This window comes from Bidens hawaiensis, unplaced genomic scaffold, assembly GCF_021521415.1.
Source record: "Bidens hawaiensis isolate Kalapana, Puna unplaced genomic scaffold, B.hawaiensis_p1.1 tig00008043_1, whole genome shotgun sequence".
NCBI lineage: Eukaryota > Viridiplantae > Streptophyta > Magnoliopsida > Asterales > Asteraceae > Bidens > Bidens hawaiensis.
This window is the reverse complement of record NW_027491566.1, coordinates 527,985-538,096: the sequence shown is the minus strand read 5'-3', so window position 1 is coordinate 538,096 and position 10,112 is coordinate 527,985.

Sequence of the window (10,112 nt, the reverse complement as noted above, 5' to 3'; positions counted from 1 at the left end):
ACATCCAATCAAAAGTGGACACATTGCAACTTGTGCAATCATAGCATGGCACGTTGCACCTTTTTGTCACAATGACACATTTATTTCCACTTGTGTAATACCAATGAAAGGTCTGAATTTTCCAACTAGACTTTTATTACGTTCACCATATCACTACCGTTATGATTAGCTTTATAAAGAATGGTCCTAACAAAGTCTTTCTATATCAAGTCATCATTAAACCACGTATATAACATACCTAGTGAAACAAGGTAGAAATGGGAAAAAAATCAAATAGTAAATAAATTGATGGAAGAAGCAAATGAAATGTACACTTCTCATTACAAACCATCAAGTTGGTTTACATATTCAGTTATTGTAAATGATCTGGATGTCATGGTCGAATAAAAATTAAATTAACTATGATCTTTTAATTACCTATACAAGTACGGGTAAGTAAGGTTGTCTTTACGGGGAATTGGTGGGAAGTGATTAGTTTATAAGCTAAGTTAATTAAATATTAAAGCAAGTTACATAAACTTCAAACGAATTTTATAATAAAGAAAAGAACAAGATTATGATTAAAATTTATATAAAGAAAACATAACACCCATATATATGTATATATATATGTATGTATATATATATAGTATATATTTATATATACGCTAGTAGGTAAGCCCGCGCGTTGCGTCATGGACGGAACCGGGATTCGATCGGTATGAGTTTGATTTGCAGATGTGACATGATGGGAATTCGATGGCAGTTCGTAGTTTTACTGTAATTCGTTATAGGTTAATGCAAGAAACATATGTTAGTAGATGTTAAGTAAAAAACAAGGGTAATGATGAGATAAAGGGGGCGAGGAGTTTTTAAAGTCAATGTAAATCAACTTGTGTTAAGTTTTCAATAATTTCACGATATGTTGTATACTAGTTATGTTAGTTTTCTTATTAGTTTTCTTATTAGTTTTCAATAATTTCACGATATGTTCTTATATAAACATAGATGATATACGTAGACAAATACCACATGTTAAATTTCTTGACTATACAAACAATACCTTAATACATACATGGAACCGTTAACATAAAAGCTCAACATCACATGCGAATGGTGCGAAAATGAAGAGTAAAACCACGTTGTGGCCTTTTGGTAAATAAGTGTAGAATTAAAATCATTGTTTAATTAGTGAAAATTATGTGTACATGGTAACTTTACAAGTAGAGTAATTAAAATTACTCTACTTTAGAGTAACAAAAAACAAGTAGAGTAATTTAATTACGTTTTCATACACATGTGGAGTAATTTTTGTTGTAAAGACATGAAAGTATCATGGGCTCTAGCAGCCTTGTAGGGGCCATTTTGTTCATTAAGTCTTTTGTGATTTACGATGTATCTTGTTACATTATAGGGACTTAATATGTCAGATTTGTATAGTATGTCCAACGTATAAGACTTATACGTGGCGTATAAGTCTTATACGCCACAGACAACTTATACGGCCTATAGGTGTGTGTGTAAATAGGACGTTCATGTCATTATTTTGTTCATTAAGTCTTTTGTGATTTATGATGTATCTTGTTACATTGTAGGGACTACTAGTTTCCGTATTTTGATAGGAGAACACGCTGTTTCTTGGTGCCACATATAGATTGATATTGCGGCTGCTATTTTGATTGGATTTCATTTTTATGTTGCCGCATACATGCACTATTATTTCTGGGAACTTATACGTGGTAGGGTTATACGCTACATTGTGAGCAGAACATATTGATCATATGCAATGCTACTGTTTTTCACGTATACAAGTCTCCACGTATTGGCATAAGTGTATTCATCTGTCTAAATTTGTTTTTTAGCGGATAAGGTTTATTGCTCCGTATAAGTTGTTACATGCCGTATAAGTTGTTGTGACTTATACGCCACATACTTACACGCTTCTATTTCATATACGTTGATAAAGATGATTTTTCTCGATTTTTGTAATTTTGAAGACAATGGAATTTTTGTAAGGCCCCGTTACCGGTGCCGTACTTTGGCGTTCGATTTACTCATAAACACAGTTATTAATATCAGAGTTAATTAAAAACTTTCGCGGAATATAAAACTTTCATAAAACATTACATAATAATTCATAACTTGTCTTAATCAAACATTCTTGTCTTTCAAATGAAAAATCAAAGCATAAAAACAAGTTAAGTCTTCATATGCCAGCTTCTTTATTCAACTATCATGTGCCCCGTTCAAGCTAGCTGCCTCATTCTACTCACCTGCGTGCATACTAAAAGTCAGCTACGCTGAGTGAGTTCTAGTTAATCTACATCATACAATACATATACTTACCTTCAATTATGCATCCGAGGATACATAATAATTACTTATTAATTTACTTTCATTACATAATTTCATACATACGCTCATACTTTATTATTTTCATACTATATAATTACTGCTCATTCTATCTCAGATATTATTTGGGTCTGATCCCTCTTTCCTTGTCTATCTCAGATATTATTAGGGTCTGATCCCTTTCTTCTCTATCTCAGATATTATTAGGGTCTGATCCCTCTTTTCTTCTCTATCTCAGATATTATTAGGGTCTAATCCATTTCTTCTCTATCTCAGATACTATTAGGGTCTGATTCCTTACTTCTTCATCTTCGTACATACTATCTTTACGTACCCGTAGCATACATATACTTTCTTTAATCATTTATACATACTCATATGTTGTTCATATATCTATCATACACATTCATCTTTCATATATACATACTTCCCTAGTCAACACGTGCAATATCCGAAGATCGTTCACATACCGACAAGCTTTCATTAACATCCAAGATACACATAATTAACATATAAATCATACATGGCATACACTTACTATTTAAGGTAAGTGTATTAACTATCACATCGAGTATTCACACAGCCCGGAAAACATAACAAGGAAACGGGGCTAGAAACTCACCTGAACTCGGTTATGTTCACCGTTAATGGTTATTCCTTTCCTTAGTTGTGCGCGAATAACTATATAACAATTACGTGTATTAATTACTATCACTATCCATATCGTATTTCTAGTTTAATTATCACCCTCAACAAACGCCCCAGCAGCGGGGTTCTAGGGGCGGCAGCCGCTAGCGGGGTTAAGGGGCAAGCCCTGGTTGGGCTTAAGCTGTCTAATTAACACATTTTCCATTAGGATTTTTAAGTTATTATCTACTTCGCCCAATCATTCGCTATAACGAATTAAGCCTAATTAGTTATCTGATATAGCCTGATTCGTTATCTTAACTTAGCGAATTGGTGAGTAACGAATCACCTGATTCATTATCTTAATCATAACGAATTGATGAGTAACGAATCACCTGATTCTTTATGTTAATCATAACGAATTGGTGAGTAACGAATGACCTAGCTCGTTATCGTAATCATAGCGAATTGGGTGAGTAACGAATCACCTGATTCGTTATTTTAACATAAAGAATGGGCTCAATCTTATCCAAACTTTGACTAAGAGGTCAAAGTCAAAATCGCCAAGAACAGTTAACATCAAATCTGCATTTAAACCCCAAATCTTGATTAAATAACACGAATTTGGTCTCATTGAGCTCGTATACTCAGCGCCAACAAACCTTAACCGTTCATACATCCAATCATCGCGTTTAACGGGTGTAATCGATTGATGTATGTTACGGCTTTCTCATACTAGAAATTACCCTATCAAATGTTAACAGATTTTAGCAAGGTTCATCACGTTTGGTTCGTTTTTATCATTCTCATACCGATCTAAGATTTCCCAAACAAATTCCAACCTAAATGAACGATTTCTAATAATAAACGTACCTTAAACGAGTCGGTTTACGAACATGGTCTAGTCTTGACGTTGTTTTGGTTCGTCACAACGTTCTAGTACCAACGGGTTCAGGTTTCCACCTTCAGATCTTGGCTCGGGATATAGGATGGTGCTTTGGTGTGTTTTTCAAGGTGTAGGCTGTGGTGTAAAGATGGATAAAAATGGAAAGGATTAGGGTTTAATGGGTATTTATACTCCCTTAAGCCCATGAACCTAAGGCTCATTCCATATCTTATTTCATCTTCTAAAGTCAAAGCCCGCCCTCTTGTAGTTGATTATCTAAACCGATGCACAACACGAATAAATGAAATTTCATTTATTATTATAACCGAAATAAGATATTACAATTTTTAAGTTCATTTAATGACTGAAGAGGTTTTTAGAAGAAACAAAAGGCAAGCTTTGAATAAAGAATTCGATAATTTTGATATATTGGTTGAAGAATCGTTTGATTCTATAATCAAAAGATATTGTAAGAAATGAAGCATGTCAGGATTGAGAAACGAGAGTTCGAGTACATTGAAAGGTTGACAAATACACTCGTTGACACGTAAACTGAAGTTTGGGGTACATTTGTTATGTCAATTCAATCAAACCCTAACACATGCAATTTCTCTCAATTCATCGAGAATATAAAGAATCATGTTTTGTCCTTCCAAAAGAATGGTACGAAAAATTGTGCTCATGAAAAATTGTGTGACAAATGTGAGGTACTGTATAAAAAATGGTTAGAAAGAGATATGGAGTACAAAATGTTAGAAACTCACACCGACTTTTTAATAATGAGCTGCTTATGATCAACTTCAAAAATGCGAGAAGGCACTTTTGGAGAAGATTGATCAAAATTAAAAAACCATAAACCGACACGTTGACGAAAATGTTGTACTGAAACAAGAATTACAAACTGTTAAGTATGAGCATGTTAATAAGGTTGAATTCGTATATGGTACGACATCTGTAAGGCCCCGATCCCAGTGCCCTACTTTGGACGTTGGATTTACTCATAAACGCAGTTCTAAATATCAGAGTTAATTAAAACTTTCACGGAATATTAAAACATTTATAAAACATTACACATTAATCCATAACTTGTCTTATCAAACATAATGTCTTTCAAATCAAAACGTAAATTATAAAACGACTTGAGTCTTTGGATGCCAGTCCCTTATTCTTCTACCACATGTCCCCGCTCAAGCCAGCTGTCTCATTCTACTTACCTGCGTGCATACTAAAAGTCAGCTACGCTGAGTGAGTTCTAGTTAATCATACAACATACAATACATTCATTACTACATACTTTCGTACATACTTTATATTCTCATACTTCGTACATAATATACATACTTACCTTCATACTTTATTCTAATTCTACTTTACTTTATTCTATTCTATGACAAACTGAAAATTTTTGCCTTTCTCAGACAACCATCGCGACTTGACTCAAATTTTCGGGACGAAAATTCTTTCAACATGGGAATGATGTGACACTCGTCAATTTCAAGTTAACTCCGTTAATTCGAACTCCGTTAATTCAAACTTAAGATCACACGAACTGTAACGCATATCTCATTACATTTAAACTAGGGTTTAGATGACGCATGACAATCACTACACAAGTAGTCTTTCGGAATTTCACCGAAACACACACGAGTCGACTCAAAACGTAGGTGAACAAACAATAAATATCATGAACAAGTATTTGATAATTATATGTTAAGTTATGTGTTACTTGGTATTTACGTGTATAAAATAAATTATGAATGGTATTAGCTAAATTGTGCTAGAAATTGAGTAACTAGAAGTGCAAGGGGTAAAGTGTAACATATCAAGTACTTAAACAAGTTAATTATCCTAACCCTAATTCCCCCACCCTTCTCACGGCTGCTCTCCCTCCCCTCTCTCCCTTTGGCGATTGTAAACCCACACGCACACACATACAAATAAATTTCTAAGCTTGTGGTGAAGAATTGAAGGTGCTAGCTAGGTAGTTTACACTCTCTCTACTCTAGTTATTGATTTAATTTCATGATTTAGCTTAATATACATAAACCCTAGATGTTAAAAATCATTGATTGTTAATAGATTATGAATCTTGAGGGTTGCTTGCATGGTTAATGGTTCATAGAATGATTGTTTGTTGAGTTTTAATGAAAACTGATGCTGGACAGATTATTGAATTCGTGTTTGGATGACTTTAACTCGATGTTAATTACATATTTTGATGTTATTGTTGATTCTACAATATACTAGGTCGATTCTAGTTTCTGCAAAGTCCGAGTTTGTAATTTTTGGACGTATAAAAGCAAGTTTTTATGATTTTACAAAACTGTGGTGCAAGGCTGATTCGGGAGACCTGCTGTTAGGCTATGTTTATATTAGTATATCTCATAAACTACAAGACCAAATGGGTTGGTTCTACTTCTGGAAGTTAATATTTTGAGTTAGGAATCTAACCCAATTGGTCTTGCATTAATTGGATTTGTCGTTTAACTGGAATAACAAATAACATTCTGTTGCGCATGATAATGATTTCTGTGTGTTTGCTGTGATGTTTTGATCATTGTGATAAAACTATATATGATAAAAATATAAGAAAACTAGTTTTAGAAACCTAACTCACGTGTGCTTCTGTGAGGATTTTTGGTGATTTATTTGACATGTTATAATTTATTAAATAGAGTAATCTTGTCGAGTGAAAATCTGCATGGACGATTTAGCTGCTGAATTACTTGAACTATCATGAAAAGTGTATAACTGATCGATGTTTGCTATGTTTTGACCAAATTGCCCTTGTGGGAGATATTTGCTAGTAATGTAAAATGTTAATACTTGACACTTAAGTAGTTGTTCACACATGTAATGTATCACCAACGTGTTTGTCGAGTCGCACTTATTTCACAAATGGAACACGAAACGCATCTCATGCATAAGTAATATGTGTCGAGTCTAGGGACTCACTTGTAGTTTAAATACTTAGAAAATCTCATTTTTGTTGTTAAAGCACTAGTGAGGATTTTCTGTGACGCACACCTCTCTCGGATTCTTTTTGATTTTCTTCGCAAACAATGAGTTTCACGTCCCCTTTTTACTCTTTTTAAACGCTTTTATTTGGGGGATAACATACTCCAACGCTGTAGATTTTGTTAGTTTTTATATATCACTTGTAAGGCTAAGTGGCAAACAAACCAACCAAAGTCCTTCATAACATCGATCGGTTAATATTTGTATAATAGCGAGTCACTGTTGAGTAGTACTGCTGGGTTTGACAAACCCCACCCAACTCTAAACTCGACTGTAGGTCGAGTAGGTGTAATCTTGGCTAAAACATTACCATGGTCGTGGTTGATATGGTGGCAAGGCAATTGATAAACAGTCAGCTTCGGTGTCGAACACTTAGTAATACTTGTTGATAGGTTAGCTACCTATTGATATATAAATTGACTTAACACTATCTGGTAACGCAAATGCAAATGCTTTATTTATTTAAACTTGTGAACTCACCAACCCCGTGTTGACACTTTTAGTATGTTATTCTCAGGTAGCCGAGGCGGGCGCGCGGTATAAGAACATGCATTCGCTAAACACCATCGCTTGAAAAATTCTTTTAAATTTTTATCTTAATAACTTGGGTTTTTAAGTCGTCCTGTATGACGCAAACTTTTTGGTTTACCATTTACGTTTCCGCATTTTATTTAAGACTTAATGTTTTGTTGGTTTGAAAACTTTAAACATGGTGTTTGATTATAACTAATGATTCCGATCCTGTTAGTTCACACCCTCTGACGGTAAAACTCCGTTAGTGGATTTTGAGGGTGTGACATATTCCACCTCGGATTTTATTAGGGTCCGGTCCCTTTATCTGCCTTGAGTATTATTAGGGCTCAATCCCTTTTCTGCCTTGAGTATTATTAGGGCTCAGTCACTTTTCTGCCTCAAGATTATAAAGGGCTTGGTCCCTTTTATGCCTTGAGGATTATTAGGGCTCAGTCCCTTTCTTCTGTACCTGGCTACCTCTTACATTCATTCATGGCATGCGTACATATCATCCATACATTATACATAGCATTATATCCATAATCATAACTTGACAATACGAACAATATCCGAAGATCGTTCATGTACCGACAAGCATGTCAATCATACCTTTCACATAATTCACATAAGGCATACACTTATCACTTAGGATAAGTGTATTAACAAAACACATCGAGTATTCACACAGCCCCTAAAACATAACAAGAAGTGGGGCTAGAAACTCACCTGAATGCGGTTACGTTCACTGTTTATGGTTATTCCCTTCTTTGAGCTGTGCACGACTAACTGTATAACAGTTACACGTATCAATTAACTATCACTACCCATATCGTCTTTCTATTTAATTATTACCCTCAACGAACGGGGTTCGGGGCAGCGCCCCTGGTAGGGGGGTTCTAGGGGCGGCAACCCCTAGCGAGGTCCAAGAGGCAGAGCCCCTGGATTGGGTTAAGCTAAAACTTTTATTTTTGTTAATAAGGTTTCATTAAAAAATTATTTTCATTAACTGTCTTAACACATTTTCCATTAGAATTCTTAACTATTATTTTATTTGCTAACTTAAAAAGTTCAAGGGCTTCTTTGTAGATAATCCATTTTATTCTAAGTTCAGGGAGCTTTCGGTCATTCTTTCAAACTTCGAATTCGTCCCAGTTCCTTAACGTATGGGGTTCATAACGAATGAACCCATTCGTTACTTTATAACGAACTGACTGTTTAACGAATCAAACCTTATAACGAACCAGTCCTCATAACGGATTGGACCTTATAACGGACCGGTCATCATAACGAATTGGACCTTAACGAACAGGTCATCATAACGAATTGGACCTTAACGAACTGGGGCTAGTTCGTCATTCTTTCCTTAACGAATTAGCTGACGAATTAAGGCTAGTTCATTAAATTCCCGTTAACGAATTAAAGCTAGTTCGTTAGACCTCCGTTAACGAATTAGGGTTAGGTTAGAATGTCTGAACATTCTCTGACATCCTCGTACACACTTTTTCGGCGCCGCCTTTCCGACGCCGTCATCTCCGAAAAACCGCGATTTCGCCAGAAAAACGAGATCTCACTCGTTTTCCTTCGTTTTTCACCGTTTTTCGTCTTGTTCGATCCAGATCTGACTTGGGTGACCCCAAAGCTCATCTTTCGTTCGGTTTACACCCGACTCCACCCTGATCTCATGACTTTAACGCTTTAATGGTGACTGCTCATTGTTTCGCCACTAAATCTAATAGGTTTGGGTCTACACAACATCATATTATCATTACCTCGGGTCGGAATCGATTCTTCCTTCTTGGTTCGGCTAGAGAAAGGAGAAAACTAGAGAGAGATCTTAAGTTTGTGTTTGGGTGGTGTATGGAATATGTGTAAATGAATGGATTAAGGGTTAATTATTGTTTATATATGATGAGACATGGGCTTAAGCCCATGGTCTTTTTCTTCTTTTCCTTTTAACCCAAGTCCATAACTCCTATTTATTTAATTCAACACAAGCCCGACTCACAATAATAATTCATACTTTATTTAATTATTACCTGAACGAGAAAACGGGATGTTACAACATCTGAGAGCAAGAAAGAAAGCCATTTCCGAAATCAATTTAATAAGGATTTGTTTGTTTGAAAAGACAAACGTAAACAAACTAAGAAATCTTCTTGGTACAAGAATAGTTCTAAATTTACTTACATTCCGAAATCAGATGTGGGAAACCAAGATTTTCTAAAAACAGAAAAACAAAATTTTAAAAATTCAGAATCCAAAAATACGAGCTCAAATATAAAATCAAATATCCCTCTGAAACAAACATTTAGAAGAAAAGATGATACCGTTAATGATGTTTCGAGGAAACCAAATGCTGAGGTTGTTGATTTGAAAGATTATAATGAAAAGAAGTTTGAAAAGTTGAAATTTTATGTGAAAAGATCCACCTCAAAGTTATATCATTGGATCATTAAACGAAAGGACTCATCCGATCAAGTTGGTGTTGATCAAGGGTCATGTTCTGAAAGTTTGGATAACAATGTTATATTAGTCAAATCCGAATGTTTTGAAAATTCAAAGGTTTTACAAATCAATTCAGGAAATTCAGATAGCAAGAGTTCTGATGAAACAGATAGGTCTGAAGATTCGGAAAATGACAAATGGAGGAGGAGTTTGTTAGACTATCAAGACTTAAGGGGGAGAATTATTGAAGATGACTTAATGTTTGAAGTATTTTAAGAACCGAGTCTAAGCA